This window comes from Rana temporaria, chromosome 4 (assembly GCF_905171775.1).
Source record: "Rana temporaria chromosome 4, aRanTem1.1, whole genome shotgun sequence".
Taxonomy (NCBI): domain Eukaryota; kingdom Metazoa; phylum Chordata; class Amphibia; order Anura; family Ranidae; genus Rana; species Rana temporaria.
This window is the reverse complement of record NC_053492.1, coordinates 25,573,045-25,598,347: the sequence shown is the minus strand read 5'-3', so window position 1 is coordinate 25,598,347 and position 25,303 is coordinate 25,573,045. Positions and strand designations below refer to the sequence as shown.

At 46.1% G+C, this 25,303-nt stretch overlaps 1 protein-coding gene across 4 annotated transcripts in view; it reads right to left on the bottom strand.

The window, feature by feature from the left end:
* PTK2B (protein tyrosine kinase 2 beta) overlaps window positions 1-23,618 on the bottom strand; it is a 221,364-nt gene extending 197,746 nt beyond the window's left edge. For 3 of the 4 annotated variants that reach the window (XM_040348139.1, XM_040348141.1, XM_040348140.1), the window contains exon 1: window positions 23,369-23,617. The gene's annotated coding sequence lies outside the window, so the exon portion shown is untranslated. Of the gene's footprint in view, window positions 1-23,368 lie in introns of all 4 variants that reach the window. The other variant, XM_040348142.1, reaches the window with a different exon arrangement.
* Window positions 23,619-25,303: the final 1,685 nt, after the last annotated feature.

Sequence of the window (25,303 nt, the reverse complement as noted above, 5' to 3'; positions counted from 1 at the left end):
ACAACGCTTACTCGTGCTTATCTATAGAAAAAAAACAGTGTTGTCACCCTAGGACAGAGAGGTGTGTTAGGACTACAGAACACCCCCCACCTCCTACTGTCTTCTGTATTTCAGTGGGGAAGTGTTCTGTTGCTTACAGAGATATCTGGGAGCAATGTGACTGATAAGGAACCTATCAGCTCACTGGATTCATGGCAGGATCAACAGGTATTTTTTTTGCACTTATCGAAGAGATAGAAACACAAAAAGACTTCCACTGGAATATTTAGCGGACCACAAGGGAGCCAATAGGAGAAGATCGTTCTCGGGGTTCACATACACTAATAATGACTTGAGAAATTATCATCCCTAAGAAACTGAAATACACATCAAAGGGCGTAGATATTCTTAAAAGATTGTTTGTGAGTGATAAACCCACCCGGGAGTCTCTTCTGTCTTCTACGGGTCTGTACACCTGCTGTGCCCATTATGAGGGGTTTCCACCATCCCTGTGCTGAGTTCCCTGGTCTGTGCCCATTATGAGGGGTTTCCACCATCCCTGTGCTGAGTTCCCGGGTCTGTACACCTGCTGTGCCCATTATGAGGAGTTCCCACCATCCCTGTGCTGAGTTCCCAGGTCTGTACCCTTGATGTGCCCATTATGAGGGGTTTCCACCATCCCTGTGCTGAGTCCCTGGGTCTACATACCCGCTGTGCCCATTATGAGGGGTTCCCACCATCCCTGTGCTGAGTTCCCAGGTCTGTGTCCATTATGAGGGGTTTCCACCATCCCTGTGCTGAGTTCCCAGGTCTGTGCCCATTATGAGGGGTTTCCACCATCCCTGTGCTGAGTTCCTGGGTCTGTGCACCTACTGTGCCCATAAGGAGGGGTTTCCACCATCCCTGTGCTGAGTTCCCGGGTCTGTACACCTGATGTGCCCATTATGAGTGATTCCCACCATCCCTGTGCTGAGTTCCCGGGTCTACACACCTGCTGTGCCCATTAAGAGGGGTTCCCACCATCCCTGTGCTGAGTTCCTGGGTCTGTACCCCTGATGTGCCCATATGAGGGGTTTCAACCATCCCTGTGCTGAGTTCCCGGGTCTGTACACCTGCTGTGCCCATTATGAGGAGTTCCCATCATCCCTGTGCTGAGTTCCCAGGTCTGTACACCTGCTGTGCCCATTATGAGGAGTTCCCATCATCCCTGTGCTGAGTTCATGGTTCTGTACACCTGATGTGCCCACTATGAGGGGTTCCCACCATCCCTGTGCTGAGTTCCCAGGTCTGTGCCCATTATGAGGGGTTCCCACCATCCCTGTGCTGAGTTCTTAGGCCTGTGCACCTACTGTGCCCATTATGAGAGGTTCCCACCATCCCTGTACTGAGTTCCTAGGTCTACACACCTGCTGTGCCCATTATGAGGGATTCCCACCATCCCTGTACTGAGTTCCTAGGTCTACACACCTGCTGTGCCCATTATGAGGGGTTCCCACCATCCCTGTGCTGAGTTCTTAGGCCTGTGCACCTGCTGTGCCCATTATGAGGGGTTCCCACCATCCCTTTGCTGAGTTCCTGGGTCTACATACCCGCTGTGCCCATTATGAGGGGTTCCCACCATCTCTGTGCTGAGTTCCTAGGTCTGCACACCTGCTGTGCCCATTATGAGGGGTTCCCACCATCCCTGGGCTGAGTTCCTGGGTTTGTTCACCCGCTGTGCCCATTATAAGAGGTTCCCACCATCCCTCCTGCATTCCTAGATTCAGAATGAGGAGCTAGGAACACAAAAAGGTGCTCAGGAACACCCAAAACTCTCAGATGGACATGAGCAGAGCCGGTGTTCTGTCGAGAAGTGCCCCCCCCCCCCCCATAGAGTAGTGCCCGGGACGAACAGCACATGCGCCGTATGTTTTTGCACAACATCTGGTTTGCCGATCAGCTGGGCTGACGTAACCTTGGCACATGTGCACATCTCCCCCCGCTGTTTGTAAAGGTTTCAATTGTTCCCGTGAAATGGTATCTCCCATCGAGAGATACCTCCTAAGATGTGCGCTTGCGCCCTGGTCATATCACTCCAGCTGGAGTGCGGCTCAGTCCTGCGCATGCGCAGGCACTATTCGATGAGGGGGGCACTACTCGACAGAACACCGGCAATGACACTATTGGCGAATCCAAGACACGGACCAGGGAATTGACTCCGCCCATCAGCCGCCCTCTACCAAATTCGAAAATGATCACTTTTGAGCAGACTAACCCTCTAAAAAACGAATGCCAGAGCTGTGTGCTTTTCTCAGCAGTGTCTCTAAAATAAATGGGGTGGATTCAAGAAGCAATTGCCCCTGTGTAACCATAGGTTACACAGCGCAATTGCTTACTTGCCCCGGCGTAACGAGTGCTCCTGATTCAGGAACCTCGTTACACCGACTGCAGCCTAAGATCTGCGCGGCATAAGGCTCTTATGCCCACATATCTTAGGCTGCATTCTTGCGGTGGCCGCTAGGTGGCGTGCCCGTTGTGCTCAGCGTATAGTATGCAAATTGCATACTAACACCGATTTACAACGTTGCGCGAGCCCTGCGTACGCAATTTACGTTGTTTCCGTACGGCGGTTTTTGCGTAAGGCTGCCCCTGCTATTAGCAGGGGCAGCCAATGTTACGTATACCCGTCGTTCCCGCGTCGCGAAATTTGAAATGTACGTCGTTTGCGTAAGTGATTCGTGAATGGCGCTGGACGCCGTTCACTTTGAAGCAAATGACGTCCTTGCGACGTCATTTGCCGCAATGCACGTCGGGAAAGTTTCCCGATGGAGCATGCGCTCTACGCTCGGCGCGGGAACGCGCTTAATTTAAATGATTCACGCCCCCTACGGGATCATTTAAATTGCGCACGCTTGCGCCGGGCATTTTGCCGGCGCGCCCACGCAATTTCCGGAGCTTTTGCTCCGTGATTCGAGGGCAGCGCAAAAAAATTGCGGGGGCGCAGGGCAAAAACGTTGCCCTGCGCCTCCGTAAAAATAGCGCAATTCTAGCTGAATCCGGGCCAATGTATATAGGGCTGGAGAACAGCAATACACTCAAGAAGTGAGAACAGGAATGTGCCAAACTCAAGGTATCCAGGACACCCAAGAAGCAAGGGGTGGACTCCGCCCCCCCCCCCCCCCCAGACTCCGCCTAGAATGAAAACATCCCTTATAGGTGGACTGATCCTTTAATTGTATACAAATCTGTGGATTACAGGTCACAATGGCATTCCTAACACAGACTAGATGTATACATATATATATACCAGGAGGACTGTAATAGAAGGTGCACCCACCAGGTATGAGTCTGACAAGTGCCCCCCAGGCTATGGATTCCTCCCTTGCAGTCAGCTGTACCAGGCTGGGCGCTCCAATACACGCCTATGACATTCCTGAAATCCTGCACATCAAACGGCTACTGGTCATGAGCGCGCCGGGAGGGAGCATTCCAGGAAGACTGTACAGTAATGAGAACCACATTGCATGCCGGCTGTGCGCAGAGGAGCTGTGCAACCGTGATACAGGCCATACCGAATATAGCGAGACAGGAGCCTGATAAATCAGCCATATGTCATTGGAGAAACTCCACCCTTACTATCAAAAATAAATTGAGATGAGTGACGTGGAAATCCCAAGAGGCAGTTCGCAGGAACGCGCGCATGCGCAGAAACGCCTCAACGGATCCCAGAGTGATCCGCAACATTCCTGTGCATCAATGCAACCTCACCAGTGCCCATCAAATGCAGCCTCACCAGCGCCCATCAATGCAGCCTCACCAGCGCCCATCAAATGCAGCCTCACCAGCGCCCATCAAATGCAGGCCCATGAGCCCTAATCAAATGCAGCCTTACCACCGGCCATCAATGCAGCCTCACCAGAGCCCATCAATGCAGGCCCACGAGCCCTAATCAAATGCAGCCTTACCACCGACCATCAATGCAGCCTCATTAGAGCCCATCAATGCAGCCTCACCAGCACCCATCAAATGCAGCCTCACCAGCGCCCATCAAATGCAGCCTCACCAGCGCCCATCAAATGCAGCCTCACCAGCGCCCATCAAATGCAGGCCCATGAGCCCTAATCAAATGCAGCCTCATCATCGGCCATCAATGCAGCCTCACCAGCTCCCATCAAATGCAGCCTTACCAGCACCCATCAAATGCAGCCTCACCAGCACCCATCAAATGCAGCTTTACCGACGCCCATCAATGCAGCCTCACCAGCACCCATCAAATGCAGCCTCACCAGTGCCCATCTATGCAGCATCACCAGTGCCTATCAATGCAGCCTACCAGTGTCCATCATTGAATGTTTTCTTCCTTTCATTCATTTGGGAGTCATCCGCCACTGCTGCCTTTCTGACACTATGTGTGAATGGAGCAGCCGGCGGCTGCCTGCTGATGCTAAGACTTGCTTGCTGCTGAGAGAAGAGAGTAGGAATACTAGTGGCTGAGCACCCTAGGCAGCAGTGTGCCCTAGGAGGCTGCCTAGTTTGCCTTGTGGTAGCACCGGCCCTGCGTGCATAAGGTCCAAGTACGTCATTCTTACCTAAGGCCTCATTCACATGCGGGTGATCTTGGCAAAAGGCACAGCGGACATTTGGATATTCATTGGCCCCCCAAACACGGCATGGTTTTGTAGCGATTGTCGCAAGAGAACCATGGCAAAACACGAGCGTAAAAATCGCTCCTGGCTCAGAGCCAAAATTTGGTCCCTGAGCTTCTTTAGAGCGACAGTCGCACATAGGGCAGCCCATTCAAGTGAGAACTGTGCTAACAAAATCGCAAAGTAAAATTTCAAGTTCCCACTAATGTGGAGTGTGAAAAGAGCCTTTCATGGGGGAAAATGCAATTCTGTTATAGGCAATGGAAGAAAGCAAGGGGGGGCGGGGGGAGATTTGCGCCATTCATACTAGTGCGCCAAAAAAATATAAAAAATGAATTCTAATGCATGCTCCTATGGATGGCAACATCAGCATCAAAAATGGGAAGACCCCGTCTGCAACACTTCGCAGAAATGTTGCAATTTGTGTGAGCAATAATTAAGAAGATTGCCGCCCAGTAAACTATCAGCAGTGCGTCATTAATACAGTGCAGATTGCAACATTTTACGAGGATTTTCCTGTGGAATGCAACGGGTGTTAGAAATGTAAGAATCCCCTATTTTACAATTTGTAGGGCAAAAAAAAAAGGCAACACAGTGGCTAAGTGGTTAGGACTTCCGCCTGCCAGTCCTAGGGTCCTTGGGTCGATTGACAACCACGGCACTAGCTGCACAGAGTTTGCATGTTCTCCCTGTGCCTCTGTAGGTTTCCCCTGGGTACTCTGGTTTCCTCCCACACTCCAAAGACATGCTGGTAGGTTAATTGTTTCCTGTCTAAAATTGGCGCAGTATAAATGTGAGTTAGGGACCTTATATTGTAAGCTCTTTGAGGGTAGGAACTGATGTGAATGTACAATACTGAATATATGCAAAGCGCTGCGCAAATTGATGGCGCTATATAAGTACCTGAAATAAAAAAAAAAGATTGCATATATTTTGGGCGCATAGAAAAAGCGATTCAGTGGGTGGTGCAGGACGCCTTATGGTCACTGTGACCAGGGATGAGCTCAGGATTCGGTCCGAATACAACTTTGACTGTTCAAGAATTCCTCTAAATTTAAGGAGCACAATTGAGCACTTCAGAAAGTCCCCAGTTATGGACCTGGCTCTAAGGTTGGGGAGCACAGTTAGACACTTCAGAAAACTCCCAGGTATGGACCTGGCTCTAATGTTGAGTAACACAGTTGGGCACTTCAGAAAGTTTCCAGGTATGGACCTGGCTCTAAGTTTGGGGAGCACAGTTGGGCACTTCAGAAAGTTGGGCAGGTATGGACCTGGCTCTATGGTTGAGGAGCACGGTCGGGCACTTCAGAAAGTTCCCAGGTATGGACCGGGCTCTAAGGCTGAGGAGCACGGTTGGGCACTTCAGAAAGTTTCCAGGTATGGACCTGGCTCTAAGGTTGAGGAGCACAGTTGGGCACTTCAGAAAGTTGGGCAGGTATGGACCTGGCTCTAATGTTGAGTAACACAGTTGGGCACTTCAGAAAGTTCTCAGGTATGGACCTGGCTCTAAGGTTGAGGAGCACGGTTGGGCACTTCAGAAAGTCCCCAGGTATGGACCTGGCTCTAATGTTGAGGAGCACAGTTGGATACTTCAGAAAGTTCCCAGGTATGGACCATTGCTCTAAGGTTTAAGGAGCACAGTTGGACACTTCACAAAGCTCCCATATATGGACCTATCTTTAAGGTTGAGGAGCACAGATGGACATGTCAGAAAGTTTCCAGGTATGGGCCTGGCATTAAGGTTGAGCAGCACAGTTGGACAGGAACCACAATGAGAGTAAAGCTCTAATGTTGAGTAACACAATTGGGCACTTCAGAAATATCCCAGGTATGGCACTAAAGTTGGGGAGCATGGTTGGGCACTTTAGAAAGTTCCCAGGTATGAACCTGGCTCTAATGTTGAGTAACACAGTTGGGTACTTCAGAATGTCCCCTGGTATTGGACCATTGCTCTAAGGTTAAGGAGCACAGTTGGGCACTTGACAAAGCTCCCAGGTATGGACCTAGCTCAGAAAGTTTCCAGGTATGGGTCTGGCATTAAGGTTGAGCAGCACAGTTGGGCAGGAACCACAATGAGAGTGAAGCAGCAAAGTACAAGTGATTGCTGCATGTTCACCCCTTTCTTCACTATCCACTAACCTTCATTAGCCATCCCACCCCACCCCAGAAATCTCCCGGTTGGGCACTTCAGAAATCTCCTAGGTATGGACCTGGCTCTAAGGATTAGGAGCACAATTGGCCCCTTTAGACCTGGCTCTAAGGATGAGGAGCACAATTGGGCACTTCAGAAAGGTCCTAGGTATGGACCTGGCTCCAAGGATGAGGAGCACAATTGGGCACTTCAGAAAGGTCCTAGGTATGGACCTGGCTCCAAGGATGAGGAGCACAATTGGGCACTTCAGAAAGCTCCTAGGTATGGACCTGGCTCTAAAGATGAGGAGCACAATTGGGCACTTCAGAAAGCTCCTAGGTATGGACCTAGCTCTAAGGATGAGGAGCACAATTGGGCACTTCAGAAAGCTCCTAGGTATGGACCTGGCTCCAAGGATGAGGCACACAATTGGGCACTTCAGAAAGCTCCCAAGTATGGATCTGACTCTAAGGTTGAAGAGCACAGCATTAATAATCTCTGTGTATACGTATTACTGTGCTCCTCTATAATAACAAGCATCGGGACTTGTCTCTATATAGCGACATATGAAGGTACAGAATGGGGGCTTTGAACAGACCATCAATTAGATGGTTTCACAGTTAGGAGCCCATCTGGTGCTGAGAGGGGGAGGGGGGGTACAGCTCGTCTGTTGTGCCAGGCTTACCCAGCAGATATATTTAGGCCTCTCCCTTGCAGTACTTTGTCACACAGGAAGTGTAGTTAAAGACGCAGTCACATCGATGACATATCTGGCATCAGACCACAGAACAATTCCCACAAAGCTCACTATGAAGCTGGCGCTTAGCCCTTTGCTGGTTGCAGCACCTGCACTAAGCCACATACATATTCCTAAACCGAAAATAACTGTAAAAATCCCACGATGCTTCAGGCACTATCAAATCAACCAAAATTAGATATCTAACAATTAGATGAACAGTGCTCTTCTGCTTTCACATGACATCATGTCTGAGTACTACATCCGTGAGCGTTTGCTGCTGTCTTGGATTGACCTAACTACTACGACTCTCTTGCTTACCGCCTGGCTGGAACTGGCTACTCTTTTGCCTGCTGTCAGACATGACCCTTGCCTACACCTGACTTCTCTTTTGCCTGCCACCTGCTCTAACCCCTGCTCTGGACCTGACTACTCTTTTTCCTGCTGTCTGCCACGACCTCTGCCTAGACCCAACTACACTCTTGCTTGCTGCCTGCCACGACCCCTGCCTTGATCTGACAACTCTTTTGCCTGCCACGACCCTTGCCTGGACCTGGCTACTCTTTTGCCTGCCACCAGCCACAACCCCTGCCTGGACCAGTGTACTCTTTTGCCTGCCATCTGCTGCAACCCCTGCCTGGACCTGCCTACTTATTTTTATGCTGCCTGTCAAGACCCCTGCCTGGACCTGACTGCTCTCTTGCTTGCCGGTGACACAACCCTTGCCTGGACCTGACTACTCCCATGCCTGCCGCCTGCCACATCCCCTGCCTGGAACTGCTAACTCTTTTCTCTGCTGCCTGTCACAACCCCTGCCTGGACCTGTCTACTCTCCTGTCTGCTGCCTGTCATGAAACCTGCCTAGATCTGACAACTCTTTTTCCTGTCGCTTTCAACAACTGCTGCCTGGACCTAATTACTCTTTTGTCTGCCACCTGTCACTCCCCCTGCCTACACCTGGCTCCTTTTTTTGTTTGCCGCCTTCCACAACCTCTGCCTAGACATTCTTTTACCTGTCACCTGCCATGACCTCTGCCTGTTCCTTACTCCTGCCTGGACCTGACCTGTCTAAATCTTTTAGTTGCCATTTGCCTTAAGCCCTTCCTGGACCTAAATACTCTTGTGCCTGCTGCCTGCCAGGACTTCTACCTGGCTACTTTTTGCCTGCAACGACCCCTACCTGTATCTGACTACTCTTGTGTCTGCCGCCTTTAAAAAACCCTGCTCGAATCTGCCTACCCTTTTGCCTGCCATGACCTCTGCCTGGTCCTGAAAACTCTCTTGTCTACCGCCTGCTATGACCTCTGCCTGGACCTGACTATTCTCTTGCCTGCAATTACTCCTGCCTGGACTTGACTAATCTTTTAGCGGCCACCTGCCTTAAGCCCTTCCTGGAGCTAACGACTCTCGTGCCTGCTGCCTGCCAGGATCTCTGCCTAAATCTGGCTATTTTTTGCCTGCAACGACCCCTACCCGGACTTGACTACTCTTTTGCCTGCTGCCTGCAACAACACCTGCTTGGCCCTGACTACTCTTTTTCCTGCCGTATGATACAACCCCTGCTTGCACCTGCCTCCCCTTTTGCCTGCCATGACCTCTGCCTGGTCCTGACTACTCTCTTGTTTGCCACCTGCAATGACCTCTGCCTGGTCCTGACTGCTCTCTTGTCTGCCACCTGCTATGACCTCTGCCTGGACCTGAGTACACTCTTGCTTGCTGCCTGCAATGATTCCTGCTTGGACCTGACTATTCTTGCCTGGACCTAAATGCTCTCCCGCATGCTGCTTGCCATGACCCCTGCCTGGACCTGACTAATCTTTCTTGCCCCCTGCCTGGACCCGAGTACTCTTTTGTCTACCTCAGTATGAACCGTCAGCACATCCATGCTAGTGTGCGCCGATGACAATCCACAGCAAATATTGCCATGGCTGATGTGACCAAGACCCCAGCCCTCAGGCTCTGATGGTAGGTCATCTGTGGACATTCAGATGTTCTATCCTTCTTAGGAGTTTTATGTACAGGATCACTTCTTGCTTTAGGAGTATTATTCTTTATTACAATAGTACGGATTTCACAAATCCAGTGCGCTCTGATTGTTGCGTAGTTGGGTACATGGTTGTTGATTGCCTAGGATATTCCGAGATTTGGAGATTTTTTTTTTTTTTTTTTGCACAAGTTATTAATGCTTCACTGGTGTTCTAAGAATTAAAAAGAGAAGTGGGGTCAAAGCTCTTTTGGCCATACTTCCTCTCTGGTCACAGGAGTGCACTGAAGCTGAACTCACAAAGCTGGTCGAAGCTCGTGGGAGCCCCACTAAAATGCCTGGACCGGCAGCTTGCTCAGCCTCTCACCGGTAAGAGCCTGGGCCAGCTGCTCCCGCCCCCTCCACAGCCTGGCACTCCAGTGAGCACTGGAGGGGCAAAGCAGAGAGCCAGAGACTGACAGTAAGCAGCTCTCTGCTCGGTGAAGACCAAGAACTGAGCGAACTGCAGCGGCGGTGCGTCCATAGTGGGCGCAGGAGCGCCGCCCCCTCTCTCCCCTGCGCCGTCACTCAAGTGTACAATAAATAGAGATTCCTGCATTGCATGAATCTCTATGTATTGTCGCCGCTGCCGCCCACTATTCAGATGGCCGGCTCCCTGTTGAGCGCCGGCCATCTGAATAACAGCAGTTTCTTGGTGTTTGGAAGTGCCTATCAGAGCCAGTTTTTAAGCACCCTGAGGGCAGGCACTGCCCAGGTGAATGTATAATACAAATGTAAAGTGCTGCGTACATTATCGTAAATAAATCACTATTATTATTATTATTATTATTGTTTTTGCCATTGACGCTATTATTATTTTTTATTATTATCACCATATTTATATGATGATGATGATGATTATATTAATCATTGCTATGATTATTATGAATATTATTATAAGTAGTATTACGATTATTATCATCATCACTATTATTATTATTGTTTTTGCCGTTGACGCTATTATTATTTTTTTTATTATCATCAATAATCCATATTTATATGATGATGTTAATTATTATCATAATCATTGCTATGATTATTATAAATTTTATATGTATTACAATTGATATCATCATCATCACTATTATTATTATTATTATTATTGTTTTTGCCGCTGACGCTATTATTATTTTTTTATCATTATCAATCATCCATATTTATATGATGATGATAATTATCATTGCTATGATTATTATTAGTATTACAATTATTATCATCATTATTACTATTATTATTTTTGCTGTTGACGCTATTATTATTATTATTATTATATCATCATCATCATCATCATCATCATCATCATCGCTATGATTATTATGAATATTAGTATTACAATTATTATCATCATCACTATTATTATAAATATTAGTATTACAATTATTATCATCACTATTATTATTATGAATATTAGTGTTACAATTATTAACATCACTATTCATATTTTTGCTGTTGTTGCTTTTATTGTTTTTATCAATCATCTATATTTATATTATTATTATTATTATTATTATTATTATTATTATTATTATTATTATTATCATCATCATTGCCACTATTATTTTTATTAATATTCTTATTGTTGTTTTTACCGTTGTTGCTATTATTATTTTCATTATCACCAATCATCCTTATTTTTATTATTATTATCATCATTGCTGTTATGATTTTTTTTACTTGTATTACTATTATTTTTGCTGTTATTGTTTTTGCTATTGGTATTATATTTATGATATTTATATTTATGATTTACGATTATGATTATGATTATTGTTATTATTCTGATCATCATTAATGTTAATAGTATTATTAATATTATTTTTCCATTGTTGTTGTTATTATTATTTATTTATTATTATTATTATTATTATTTATTTATTTATTTATTATTATTATTTATTATTATTATGATTATTATTATTATTATTATTATTATTATTATTATTATTTATTATTAATTTATTATTATTATTTATTTATTATTATTATTTATTATTATTATTATTATGACACTTGATCTCTAAGGTATATGGAATTGTGGAGCTATAGGAAACAGCTGTGACAGTAATGCTGTAGAGTTTTTTTTTTTATCTCTTTATTAATTTTTTTATATCAAAAACATTCTACAAACTTGTTTAATAAACACGTTTTTGATTAAAAAGAAAAAAAAAAAAAACATTCTACAGCTTACTTTTCTTACATTTCTTACATTCCGGTAGAGTATCATATTATTATTATTATTATACAGGATTTAAACAGCGCCAACAGTTTGCGCAGCGCTTTACAACATGGGGGCAGACAGTACAGTTACAATACAAATCAATACAGGAGGAATTCATATGAACATTCCTGCGAAAATTCTCGATACATTCAGCAGCTTGACGAAGGTCGTCTGAAAGTACCCCAGAATATTGTTTGCCTAATGCCGGGTTGACATATGTGCGTCCGCGGTTCCCAGCGTGGCGTCCGGGTCACCGCTTCCGGTGCAAATCAGGTCAAAATGTTTGCCTGATTTCACACCTAAACCTAAAGGGGCAGATCCACAAAAGAATTACGCCGGCGTATCTATTGATACGCCGGCGTAATTTTTAATTACCCGCGTCGTATCTTTGTTTTGTATCCACAAAACAAGATACGACGGCATCTCGGGTCAATCCGACAGGCGTACGTCTTAGTACGCCGTCGGATCTAAGATGCAATTTTTCGGTGGCCGCTAGGTGGTGTTTCCGTCGAATTCCGCGTCAAGTATGCAAATTAGCTAGTTACGGCGATCCACGAACGTACTTCCGGCCGGCGCATTTTTTTTACGTCATTTGCGTTCGACTTTTTCCGGCGTATAGTTAAAGCTACTGTTATGAGGCGTACTCAATGTTACGTATGACCGTCGTTCATTTTTTTTTTTACGTCGTTTGCGTAAGTCGTTCACGAATAGGGATTTGCATAGAATGACGTCCCCGTCGGAAGCATTGGCTTGTTCCGGGTTAATTTCGAGCATGCGCACTGGGATACCCCCACGGACGGCGCATGTGCAGTTAAAAAAAAACGTCATTTACGTCGGGTCACGACGTATTTACATAAAACACGCCCCCATCACAGAGATTTGAATGCCGCGCCATTACGCCACCAAAGATACACTACGCCGCCGTAACTTACAAATTGTTGAGGATTACAAAAAAAAAAGGCCCGACGCAAACTTACGCCGATGTACGTGGATCTGCCCCATAATCTGTTAATTTGAGGAACATTTTCCACTCCTACAAATTCTCTCATCAACCCCCTGATCAAAAAAAACGAGCGTCGATTTGACCTCGCTAATCGAACGAACGTTTTTAAGATGAAAAACATAGAAGTGAATTCTACTAGTGTATGAGCGGCTTTACTCTGCCATCCCAGTGTTTGCGGCTGAGAATCGGTGACATGACCCCCCCCCCCCCGTCTTATCTCACAGAGTCCACCTTGTTAACACAATGAAGCTGGGAAGGGCGGGCCTGGCAGAGAAGAAGTTAATGCCGCCAGTGGCGGGCTGTCAGTGTGATGTTTGTACTTCCCTTTGTATGTGACAACATTGGTCGGCGTCGCTGTGTGTCATTCACACTCACAGTGCGGTCACCATGGGGGGGGGGGGGGGGGGGGGGTCACACAGCTCCTGAGCACTGAAATACACACCCCTGTGGTCAAGAACGAATGCCGATTTGACCCAACTAATGATTAGAATAATAATGAGCGAACGTTCTTACAATTAAAAACCATCAAACTAAATTTGACGTATGTGTATACCAAGCTTTAGCTTTACAGTGGGGGTGTCTTTAAGATGACGTTTCCAGCAAGGAAATATCAGTTTCAGGTGGACTGGCACTTTAACATTCATGAGGTGTTGGTAAACAAAGCAGGAACTGTACAGAGGGGAACCTGCTATAAAATGAAGGCGGTGCATCGGAGAGCGATATATTACAGCCCACGGGTGACTTCCTGTTTGGTTAACCCGTAGAGGGCGAGCACGCCTTGGTGTTTCTTTTTGCCGGCAATGGCAGCTAATAGGCAACAATAAGCCATGCGGCTTAATGCAAGTCAGTTATCCCAGAAGTGGGAATTGGTTCCAGATCAGGACGTAAAAAGACATCCACATTTTGCCCCTTCAATGTCTAAAGCTCCAATAACGTCCGAGTTATCAGTGCTGTTTACTCAGCAAATTCAAAGGGCCATAGTGCGTTTATTACATTTCCCATGTCAATCAAATCAAAGCTTTATAGCAGTAAACCACTTAAGGACCGAGCCTCTTTTTCAGACTCTGGGCCAGATCCACGTAGCGCGGCGTAATTTTAGGCAGGCGTAGCGTATCGTAGTTACGCTACGCCGCCGCTACTTTGAGAGGCATGTGCTGTATTCACAAAGCACTTGCCTCTAAAGTTACGGCGGGGTAGCGTAAGTCTCCCGGCGTAAGCGCGCCTAAATCAAATGAGGAACAGGGGGCGTGTTTTATGTAAAATAAGCTTGACCCCACGTAAATGACGCTTTTTTCGTACAGCGCATGCGCGCGCATGCTCAGTATCACGTAGAATTTTCAAATTAAATTACGCCCGCTCAATGCCTAGACGACGTGAACGTAATTTACGCAAAACCCTATTCGCGAACGTTTTACGCATACGACATACACGACGGAAAATTATACGCTGGCCCGACGTCCATACTTAACAATGCGTATGCCTCATAGACCCAGGGGTAACGTTACGCCGAAAAATGACTTACGGAAACTACGTAAAAAAATGCGTCGGCCGGATGTACGTTTGTGGATCGCCGTATCTAGCTCATTTGCATACTCAATGCGGAAATCAACGGAAGCGCCACCTAGCGGCCAGCGTAAATATGCACCTTAGATCCGACGGCGTACTAAGACGTACGCCAGTCGGATCGAGCACAGCTTCAGGCGTATCTTGTTTTGTGGATACAAAACAAAGATACGATGGAGCATCGTAGAAATTACGCGGCGTATCAATGGATACGCCGGCGTAATTTCTTTGTGGATCTGGGCCTGTGTTTACAAGTTAAAAACACGTTTTTTTTGCTAGAAAATTACTTAGAACCCCCAAACATTATACATTTTTTTTCTAACACCCTAGAGAATAAAATGGCGGTCGTTGCAATACTTTATGTCACACCGTGTTTGCGCAGCGGCCTTACAAGCGCACTTTTTTGGGGAAAAAAATACACTTTTTGGGGGAAAAAATACACTTTTTGGGGGAAAAAATACACTTTTTGGGGGAAAAAATGCACCGTTTTGAATTAAAAATAAGACAACAGAAAAGTTAGCCCAATTTGTTTTTTATATTGTGAAAGATAATGTTACGCGGGGTAAATTGATACCCAACATGTCACGCTTCAAAATTGCGCCCCCTCGTTGAATGGCGACAAACTTTTACCTTTCAAAATCTCCATAGGCGACACTTAAAAAATTCTACAGGTTGCATGTTTTAAATTACAGAGGAGGTCTAGGGCTAGAATTATTGCTCTCGCTCCAATGATCGCGGCGATACCTCACATGTGTGGTTTGAACACCGTTTTCATATGCTCGCGTATGCATTCGCTTCTGCGTGCGAGCTCGTCGGGATGGGGTGCTTAAAAAAAAAAAATGTGTTTCTTATTTATTTGCCTTTATTTATGTCAACACTGTTTTTAAAAAATATATGAAAATTTGGGTCACTTTTATTCCAATTACAGGGAATGTAAACATCCCTTGTAATAGAAAAAAGCATGACAGGTCCTCTTAACTTGTTGAGACCCGGGCCATAGTAAAAAGACGGCCTCAAGGTGGCTCTATAGATCCGGGAGGCCGTCTTTTTACGGCCTAGGGTGCTCCGGCCACTGGGGGGGCGCGCACGTGCCCAGCGCATCACTGAGATGCCGATGCGCGTGCCCCGGCGGCCGCGATGTCCGCCAGGTACCCGCGATCGGCAGTGACAGAGCAGGGACGTGGAGCTCTGTGTGTAAACACAGAGCTCCACGTCCTGTCAGGGAGAGAGGAGACCGATCTGTGTCTCTTGTACATAGGGACAAAGATCGGTCACCTCCCCCAGTCAGTCCCCTCCCCCCACAGTAAGAACACACCCAGGGAATACACATTTAACCCCTTCCTCGCCCCCTAGTGTTAACCCCTTCCCTGCCAGTCACATTTATACAGTAATCAGTGCATATTTGTAGCACTGTTTGCAGTATAAATGTGAATGGTCCCAAAAAAGGAGCAAAAGTGTCCGATGTGTCCGCCGTAATATCGCATGGCCTGATAAAAATCGCAGATCGCCACCATTACTAGTAAAAAAATAATAATCTCTGAACGCACAACACAACAAGGTCCGATGTGTTGTGCGTTCAGAGATGGTATTCTGCATACCTTGGTTGTAACGGGTGGTTATTTGAGTCACTGTTGCCTTTCTATCATCTGTAACCAGTCTGCCCACTTTCCTCTGACATCAAGAAGGCATTTTCCCCCACACAACCTCCACTCACTGGATATTTTCTCTTTTTGGACCATTCTCTGTAAACTTGAGAGATGGTTGTATGTGAAAATCCCAGTAGATGAGCAGTTGTTTAACCACTTCCATACCAGGCACTTACACACCTTCCTGCCCAAGCCAATTTTCAGCTTTCAGCGCTGTCGCACTTTGAATGGCAATTGCGCGGCCGTGCGACGTGGCTCCCAAACAAAATTGGCGTCCTTTTTTCCCCACAAATAGAGCTTTCTTTTGGTGGTATTTGATCACCTCTGCGATTTTTTTTTTTTTTGCGCAACAACTAAAAAAAGACTGAAAATTTTGAAAAAAAAATACGTTTTTATTTTTTTCTGTTAATTTTTTGTAAATAAGTAAGTTTTCTCTTTCAATTACGGGCACTGATATGGCGGCACTGATGGGCACCGATGAGATGGCACTGATGGACATCGATGAGGTAGTACTGACGGGCACAGATGAGGTGGCACTGATTGGCGGCGCTGGTATGGGGCACTGATGGGCACACATAGGAGGCACTGATGGGCACACACAGGCGGCACTGATGGGCACTCATGGGCGGCACTGGGCACTCATAGGCGGCACAGATGGGCACTCATGGGCGGCACTTATGGGTGGCACTGATGGATACTTATGGGTGGCACAGATGGGCACTGATAGGTGGGCACTGGGCATGGATGGGCACTGTGGGGTGGCACTGATGGACACTTGGGGTGGCACTGATGGACATTGTGGGGCAGCACTGATCTACCCATGTTGCCAGTCAGTGCCCATTTGTGGGCACTGGTTGGCATCATTTTTTTTTTAAAAAGCTTATTTTTTTTTTTTAAGACTTTTTTTTTTTGTTTGGCCCATCCTGGTGGTCCAGGGTGGGCTTCCCTGGTGGTCCAGTGTGGCGATCCGAGGGGGGGCTGCGCTGATAAACAATCAGCGCTAACCCCCCCTGTCAGGAGAGCCGCCGATCGGCTCTCCTATACTCGCGTCTGTCAGACGCGAGTGAGGAAGAGCCATCAACGGCTCTTCCTGTTTACATCGTGATCAGCCGTGGTTGGACACGGCTGATCACGTGGTAAAGAGTCTCCGCCGGAGGCTCTTTACCGAGATCGGAGATGCAGGGTGTCAGACTGACACCCCGCATCACCGATCGCGGGCGCGCGCGGCATGAAATCCTGCAGGACGTCCATGGATGTCCTGTCAGGATTTCAGAACCACTTCCCGGACGTAAATCGGCCATAGGCCGGGCGGGAAGTGGTTAAAGACTCAGACCAGCCCGTCTGACACCAACAACCATATCACGTTCAAAGTCACTTAATTCCCATTTCTTCCCCATTCTGATGATCGGTTTGAACTTCAGAAAGTCGCCTTCACCACATCTAAATGCCAAAATACATTGAGCTGCTGCCATGTGATTGGCTGGTTAGCAATTTGTGTTACCAAACAATTGAACAGGTGTACCTAATAAAGTGGCCAGTGAGTATATGTTAAAGCCTCGCACACACGATCGGATTGTCCGACGGGAATTGTGTGATGACAGGCTGTTGGCGGAAAATCCGACCGTTTGTACGCTCCGTCGCACAATGGTTGTCGGATTTTCCGCGGGCAAATGTTGGACAGCATGCTTTAAAATTGTCCGCCCACAAATGTGTGATGTCGGATTATCCGATCGTGTGTACAAAAGTCCAAAGTACAAACACGCATGCTCACCATAACACAACATTAGCAGAATTTGCCCAAAGGGTGTCGCTAAAGAGCTGAAAAGCCACGTCGTTTTGTGTTTGTTGGCCGACAATTCTTTGCCGTTTGTATGCATTACAAGTTCCTGTCCAACGCCTTCGGACAAAAGTCCTAGGCTTTGTCTGATGAAAATCCGATCGTGTGTACGAGGCTTAAGAGTACGGTCACACTGAACGCGGGTATGAAATTGTGTGAGTTTAAATAAATAAAATAAATAAATGAAAATAACAAACATGTTATACTTACCTCCACTGTGCAGTTCGTTTTGCACAGAGTGGCCCAGATCCTCGTCTTCTGGGGTCCCTCGGCGTCTGCCTCGGCTCCTCCCCGCAAGAGCTAACCCCCCTCTGGGAAACTCTCTCCAGAGGGGGTTAGCTTGCGACTGTATCACTCTGCCCCGCCCCCCCGGCATGCCGCGTCATTGATTTGATTGACAGCAGCGGGAGCCAATGGTTGCGCTGCTATCAATCATCCAATGAAGAGCCGACTAGAGCTTGGTGAAGGCAACGCGGGATCGCGCCCAAGGAGATTCGGGTCTCAGGTAAGTAAAACGGGGGGGTCGGAGGGGCCGGTGACTGCAAGGTGTTTTTTCACCTTAATGCATAGGATGCATTAAGGTGAAAAAACACAAAGCTTTACAACCCCTTTAATTGAACAAACTAAAGTTAGAAGCTGATTGGTTACTGTACACAGGTGCTTCAAATTCTGAGTGCACCAGTTTTAGTAAATCTCCCCCCGTGTACATTTACAAACATCCAGCTTTATTCTTAAAGAGTCTATTGATTTGGCTAAAACTTGCTCCTGTTTCACATTTTTACAGCTTTTAGGACTAGTTTACACTTGCATCAAACAAGGCTTCGGACAGGCTTTTGGTAAAGCTCTCTGAATGCAAGTCAATGCTTCTGTTTCGCTTCAAAAATTATACCCCATGTAGCTTTGGTGGTGCTTCAAAGCATCTTCAAACCTCCATAAAAGTCTATGGCAAAGCTTGCTTGAAGCCACACTTAAGCTTCACCGAAGCCCCACTGAAGCATCATCGAAGCCCCACTAAAGGTTCATCAAGGCTCCACCAAAGCCTCATCGAAGCCCCATTGAAGCCCCACCAAAGCCTCATCGAAACACCAAGCAAAGGCAAGGTGTAAACAGGACTGTAAGATAACCATTTTATTTAGTGACATCTTACAGTCCAGTTTACACCTTGCTTTTGCTTGGTTCTTCGATGAGGCTTTGGTGGGGCTTTGGTGAGGCTTTGGTGGGGCTTCAATGAGGCTTTGGTGGGGCTTTGATAAGGCTTCAGTGGGGCTTCGGTGGGGCTTCGTGGGGCTTCAGTGGGGCTTTGGTGAGGCTTCAAGCGAGCTTTGCCTTGGAGGTTTGAAGATGCTTTGACTAGCGTTCAGAGAGCTTTAACAGCCTGTTGGAAGCCTTGTTTTGAAGCACGTGTAAACTAGCCGTGAATGTGTGTTAGAGCCGAAGCAAGTGTAAATGAGCCCTTACTGTGAAGAATCCTTCTCATATGTGGAGTTTAATCCTCCTTTCCTCCAAAGGCAAAGAGTGCCCCCTTGTCCTTTGCATCATGGACCATTTATGTATTTATATAAGATGATCACATCACCCGTGACTACTTCTCCATGTCTTGGGCCACCATACCTCAAACACTGTACAGAATCCTAGAAGCTCTTCATGGGTTACTTTATTCTACATGTCTTGAGCCACCATACCTTAAACACTGTACAGAATCCTAGAAGTTCTTCATGGGTTACTTTGTTCTCCATGTCTTGGGCCACCATACCTCAAACACTGTACAGAATCCTAGAATCTCTTCATGGGTTACTTTATTCTCCATGTCTTGGGCCACCATACCTCAAACACTGTACAGAATCCTAGAAGCTCTTCATGGGTTACTTTATTCTCCATGTCTTGGGCCACCATACCTCAAACCCTGTACATAATCCTAGAAGCTCTTCATGGGTTACTTTATTCTACATGTCTTGGGCCACCATACCTCAAACACTGTACAGAATCCTAGAAGCTCTTCATGGGTTACTTTATTCTCCATGTCTTGGGCCACCATACCTCAAACACTGTACAGAATCCTAGAAGCTCTTTATGGGTTACTTTATTTTCCATGTCTCGGGCCACCATACCTCAAACACCATGCATACCCCTACATGCTCTTGCTAAGTCTCTCTTACCTCTCTACGTCTTGACCCACCATACAAACATGTCAGCAGAAAAAGACCAAATGGTCCATCACACCTGCTCACACTATGTTGGTCCCAAACATTACAGTCACTTACTGCTGACGGACTCACAACCTCTGCAGGAAGTCTGTTCCAAGCATCAACTACCCTTTTAGTAAAATAATATTTTTAAGATTATTTTTGAACGTTCCTCCTGCTAGTTTGAAGTGATCACCCCTTGTTCTTGATCTTAGCTTCATATTGAAAAAATAAATCCCTTTTTAGCCTTGATGTGTTTAAAGGTTTCAGTCATGTCCCCCATTTCCCTTCTTTCCTCCAAGTTGTACAAATTAGGTTCCTACAGTCTCTTCTGATACCATACCTACCCTGAACACTGTGCAGAATCCTATACGCTCTGACCAATTATCTTTTGCTCTCTGCTCCTTGACCCATACATCAAGCACTGTGCAGAATCTTATATGTTCTTGCTATGGATCTTTTCTCTCCTATGCCTACATACATCGTACCTTGAACACTGTGCAGAATCCTATACGCTCTTGTTAAGTATCTTTTCTCACTTATGGCTTGACCCACAATACCCTAAATACTGCGCATAACCCTACACACTTTTGCTAAGTAAATTTTGTCACCATACCTCGAGCAATGTGGGGGAACACTACAACACTTGCTATGTATCTTTTTTCTCCTATGCCATGACCCACCATACCTTAAACACTGTGCAAAATCCTATACACTCTTGCTAAGTATCTTTTCTAAGCCTTGACCCACCATCCTCCTGAGCACTGTGCGGAACCCTACAAAGCTTGCGTCAAGCATCTTATTTCTCCTATGCTTTGACCCACTATAACTTCTTGAACACTGTGCAGAATCCTATCTTACTGCTCTCTACTTCCACCATATTTTGAGCACTGTGCAGAATCCTATATGCTTTTGCTAAGTATCTCTTCTCTCTAAGTCTTGACCCACCATACCTTGAGCACTTCGTAGATCCCTATATGTTATTGCTATGAATCTTTTCTCCCCTATGCCATGACCCACCATAACTTGGACACTGTGCTGAAGCCTATACACTCCTGCTAAGTATATTTTCTAAGTCTTGAGCAATGTGGGGGAACCCTTCAAGCTCTTCCTAAGTATTTTTCTCTCTAAGTCTTGACCCACCATACCTTCAACAATGTGCATCATATATTTTCTTTCTAAGCATCTTCTCTAAGTCTTGACCCACCATGCCTCAAGCAATGTGGGGGAACCCTAAAACCCCTGCTAAGTGTATTTTCTCTCCTATGCCTTGACCCACCTACCTTGACCACTGTGCAGAACCCTACAAGTTCTTCCTAAGTATCTTTCCTCTCTAAGGCCCTGTACACACGATCAGTTCAAACTGATGAAAACGGACTGAAGTTCAGTTTCATCAGTCCAAACTGACTGTGTGTGGGCCCCATCAGTCAGTTATCCTACGGTCCAAAAATTTAGAACTTGCTTTAAAATTGAACTGATGGACTGATAACCGATAGGTCAAAACCAATGGATAGTACGTAAAAGCATCGGTTCAAAACCCTGTGCATGCTCAGAATCAAGTCGACACATGCTTGGAAGCATTGAACTTCGTTTTTTTCAGCACGTCGTTGTGTTTTACGTCACCGCGTTGGACTCGATCGTTTTTTTAACTGATGGTGTGTAGGCACATCAGACCATCAGTCAGCTTAATCGGTTAACCGATGAAACGGACCTTCAGTCCGTTTTCATCAGTTTGGACTGATCGTGTGTACAGGGCCTAAGTCTTGACCCACCCTACCTTGAACACTGTGCGGAATCCTGTCTGCTCTCTACTTCTTGACCTACCATACCCTGAACACTGTGCAGAATCCTATACACATTTGCTACGTATCTTTTCTGACTATCTTTTCTAACTCTTGACCCACCATGCAGTACATGTTCTTCATAAGTATCTTCTCTATGTCTGAGCCCACCATACCTCAAGCATTGTGGGGAAACCCTCAACCCTTGCTAAGTATCTTTTCTTTCCTATACCTTGACCCACTGACCACTGTGCATAACCCTACAAGCTCTTAGTATCTTTTCTCTCTAAGTCTTGACTCAACATACCTTGAACATTGTGCATAATCCTGTCTGATCTCGACACCTTGACCTACCATACCCTGAACACTGTGCAGAATCCTATCTGCTCTCTACTCCTTGACCTACCATACCCTGAACACTGTGCAGAATCCTATCTGCTCTCTACTCCTTGACCTACCATACCCTGAACACTGTGCAGAATCCTATCTTCTCTCTACTCCTTGACCTACCATACCCTGAACACTGTGCATAATCCTATACACGTTTGCTAAGTATCTTTTCTAACTCTTGACCCACCATACCACCAGCTTTGTGCAGAACCCTACAAGTTCTTTCCATGTATCTTCTCTATAACCCTTGCTAAGTATCTTTTGTCTCCTATACCTTGACCCACTATATATTCACCACTGTGCAGAACCCTACAAGCTCTTTCTAAGTCTTGACTCAACGTACCTTGAACACTGTGCATAATCCTATCTAATATCTACACCTTGACCTATCATACCTTGACCACTGTGTAGAACCCTACAAGCTCTTTCTAAGTATCTTTTCTCTCTAAGTCTTGACCCAACATACCTTGAACACTGTGCATAATCCTATCTGATCTCTACACCTTGATCCACTATACCTTGACCACTGTGCGGAACCCTACAAGCTCTTCCTAAGTATCTTTTATCTCCTATGCCTTGACCCACCATTCCTTGAGTAGAATCCCTTAGTCTTTCTTACTATCGTTTCTCTCTTCCCCCACCAGACCTCGATGCCTTATTTCCCAGCATGAATGTTGACACACTTACACTGCATACGTTGTTATGAAGCTTCTCTTTTTTTTTTTTGCAAAATCTTTTTTATTGAAGTTTACATTGGCATACAAAACTGTCCCACGCAGGGGCCGAATATTTGCCCACGCAGGGGCAGTACCTCTGTTGTGACATGAAGTTGCTCTTTTTACATAAGTTTCTAATTTCTCTCAGTTTCTTCTGCAAATTCCCTATTGCCCAACCTTTGGCCTGAGGGCCACATGCAACCCTTTGATACTTTTGGTGCAGCCCTCCCTGCAGTGGGAGAATTGATTTGAAAAGTAATCCCTACTACCCTTACATCTTAACGTCTTCTGAAGCAAATCTCCACGTCTCCAACAAAACCTGTAGCATGTCCCCCAGTCTAGTCTCTGACCATCATTTCCTGCATTACATATATTGAACATTATGTGCGGCCCTTTGCTGATGTCAGGGGCCGCAGTTAAGGCTCCAATTTGACAACCACAAGGCTAAGTTTGAAAACTTCTACCTGGAAGGCATAGAAAAATAAGCCACTGAATCGACTTCCTCGTTCTATCGGAATGTTTAGAAAAATGTCTTACCTGGTTGCGGCGTCCCCTTTCGTCGGTCTTGTCCGGCCGATTGTTGGCTGTGGAATGTGCGGACAGACAGGTGAGCACAGAGCTGACTCCTCCTCGCCTCTCTCTGTGCGGAAGGCTGCCCAGGTCTGCTTCTCCCCCCCTCCACAGCCCTGCACACACCCCTGGTGATGATTACTCAATTCACTTCCTTATCTCAAGCACAAGAATGTGAGCGAAAAGGCAGCACTGCCATCTAACAAGGAAACACTGCAATGAGCCAGATCGCTCTGGAAACAAGAGCTTTAAATACATGCAATGACTTATTTTCTCTCTCTCTCTCTCTCTCTCTCTCTCTCTCTCTCTCTCTCGCGCTCTCTCTCTCTCTACCTTTTTTTCTCACTCTCTGTTGTTGTCTCACTTTGAATCATTTACATGTTGGGGGGAAAGAACAGCATCGAAGAACGGAGTCACGCGTCTTGTTTTTTTCTTGCGTCAACAGTAAAAGGTTACAAGTTACAGGGGAGCCGATGGTTATATTCACTAAGCGCGCAATTAGTTGTTTTATTATTAGTATAACATTTACAGTGAAAGAAGCATTTGATGAGGATTTGACATTTTTTGTTTTCTGTTTCATATTGCAATTAATGTATTTTTCGTACAAAAAGATTGTTTTGGGGAGAGAAGCTCCTCTTTTCCGAGAACTTGTGTGGATAGTGTTACTGACCGACGTTAAGTAACACATAGCTAGATTCAGGTACATTTGCTCAACTTTGCGGCGGCGTAGCTTAAGGAATTTAAGCTACGCCGCCGTAAGTTAGCGAGGCAAGTACATGATTCACAATGTACTTGCCTGCTAAGTTACGGCCGCGTAGCCTAAAGCGGCGGGCGTAAGGGTGCCTAATTCAAATGTGTTTGAGGGGGGCGTGTTTTATGTTAATAGTGCTTGACCTCACGTTTTTTACGTTTTTTTCGAACTGCGCATCCCCCGGGCGCCTACATTTCCCAGTGTACATTGTGGCTATGTACGCCCCACAGGCCTATTGATTTTGACGTGGACGTAAACGACGATAAACCCTGATTCACGGACGACTTACGCAAACGACGTAAAAATTTTGAATTTCGATGTGGGAACGGCGGCCATATTTAACATTACTATTCCAACTAGTGCCTAGCTCTAACTTTAGGCGGCCTATCTCTAACGTAAACGGCGTAAAAGTACTGCGTCAGCCGGGCGTACGTTCGTGAATCGGCGTATCTACTCATTTACATATTCTATGCCGACCGCAATGGAAGCGCCACCTAGCGGCCATCCGAAATATTGCAATCTAAGATAGAACGGCGCAAGCCGTCGTATCTTAGATATGTTTAAGCGTATCTCTGTTTGAGCATACGCTTAAACATAAGTCGGCGTAGATTCTGAGTTAGGTCGGCTTATCTACTGATAAGCCGGCCTAAGTCTTACTGACTCTACCTAAAAGTATCTACGGCCAGGGTCGTCTTTATTATTGATTGGACCCCGGGCAAACATTTTCTTGGGGACATCATAATGCCCGGTACACACGATCCGATTGTCGGACGAATGATCGTCCGTTTTTTTTTTTTTTGGATGCTGATCTCACATCGAATCTGATGAGTTTACTAAAGTCACGAAAGTTCTCGTACGCCAGGAAAAAAAATCGGAAGTGATGTCATGTGTTGTAATGCATTTGTATTGCATTTTCGAACGACAGCTGTACCGAATAAACGAAAATCGTACGTTTCAAAACGATTTTTGGATTTTCGGCTTAACACATACTACCCCCCAATATTACACAGGACCCCCCCCCCCCCACATCATTACACAGGCTTTCTCCCCCAAACTACCCCATCATTGCACAGGACTATTCTCCCATACTACCCCCATCATTGCACAGAACCCCCTCCCCATACTACCCCCATCATTACACAGGACCCCTC